General features: G+C 43.8%; 1 pseudogene; it reads left to right on the top strand.

The window, feature by feature from the left end:
- Positions 1-642: 642 nt before the first annotated feature.
- LOC108381926 (uncharacterized) lies at positions 643-1,559 on the top strand (annotated as a pseudogene).
- The last annotated feature ends 8 nt before the right edge of the window (positions 1,560-1,567 follow it).

The following is a 1,567-nucleotide window of genomic DNA, read 5'->3' on the forward strand; positions in this document are numbered from 1 at the left end:
AAAAAAAACACCTTGTTTTTGTTATTTACGAGATTAGGTTCCATATACAGAATAGTGTTGATGTTTGTTAATTTTTCATAAAGGGTTTAGTAATTTATGTTTAAAAATTTATAATAAAATTTAATTTTGTTTATAAAATTACAACAATTTAACGCTGTAATTTACATTTTTTTTAGACTAGGTGGGATGTTTTTCCATGTCGAAGACTTGCTAACATCGATGAGTGTATTCATGCAGCAAATTTTTTATAAGCATGTCGGAGCTGAAACAAAGCTGCATCTATTCAAATTTCAATTTTCGGTGTAATTTTTCAGCAACGCGATGATGCGAACAAAAATCATAATAACTATTTCAATGAAAATTACTTTTTTAATAAGAATTTTGCGAAAAAACCCACAAATATTTCAATGCGAAAAGCTCCGCTCAAATCTTCCTCGACATTCTTCCGATTTCGTGTGTTTTCATAAGTTACTTTAAATAAACACAACACTCACCATTCACCACCGCCACCGGTGTATTATCGTTTTTCGTTCCAACCTGGAAATGTTGCTCACTTTCACTACTGGGATATTCCGCACGACTTATCCGCATACCGTCACGCATATTATCCTCTATTATTGTCAAATTTCAGCAACTCACAACCATGACCGCAGCTTGCTTGCTCTGCTCCATTCTCTTCGCCGTTTGGCCAAAAGTGATACTTTGTCGACCCTCGCAAGATTATTCCACCGACGGCACCGAGCTGGTCGTCGTTAAGGAAATTGTGCGCTGCACTCGCCAGGGACTCCACGAACTGTGCCAGAACGCCACAACAACGAATGAAGATGAAGAGCAGCGCACCGCGCTTAATGCGGATAATGAGTCAGTGATGGATGTTGTGGATGATTTGATTTTGTTAGAGAAGAAACCAAAGTCAACGCAACAACCACAACCACAACCACAGCAGCAACAACAACAACAACAACAACTGCACCAACATCAACGCAAACAAACACATCCCTACGGTACTTATCAACAACAAAGTGAATTGATGACATCTGCCGCCGCGCGGGAGGACACATTAGTTTCTGCCGCCGCTGCGGCGCCAGCCATTGGCGATCCCTCCGATTCCACAGCGTTTGGCAGCTCATATCATCAGGAAACCTTTGACTCGGACAGCGATAGTAGTGATGCGGCAGGAGATGAGCGCGATGACGTAGCAGCTAACACCAAAACTACCGACGTAGATGCTGTCAATGCCGCGGCTGCCGATGAAATTATAGCCGATGGCGTCCTGTTTCACGGCGTGTTGCTGCGATTGGCCGACGGGCCGCACAGCTTGCCTCAACCGGTGCCAGCCCGTTGACGTGAGCGATTTCGTGTCATTAATGCCGGCCGAAGAGGTTAAATCGATTGCCGCCAATTACTATCACAATGATGCGGAAGTGCGTCGGGCCTACGCCTATTTGAGTGGACCGGATTTTGTAGCGCTGCGTCAGCGCATTGTGGCATCGCCGGAAGTGGGCGCATTTTTGCAATATTTAAATGTGAGCGGGTTTGATGTGTTGAAATTTGTATCCGCTATTGC

This window comes from Rhagoletis zephyria, unplaced genomic scaffold, assembly GCF_001687245.7.
Source record: "Rhagoletis zephyria isolate East Lansing unplaced genomic scaffold, Rhagoletis_zephyria_1.1 Rzeph_scaffold_24399, whole genome shotgun sequence".
NCBI classification, from domain to species: Eukaryota; Metazoa; Arthropoda; class Insecta; order Diptera; family Tephritidae; genus Rhagoletis; species Rhagoletis zephyria.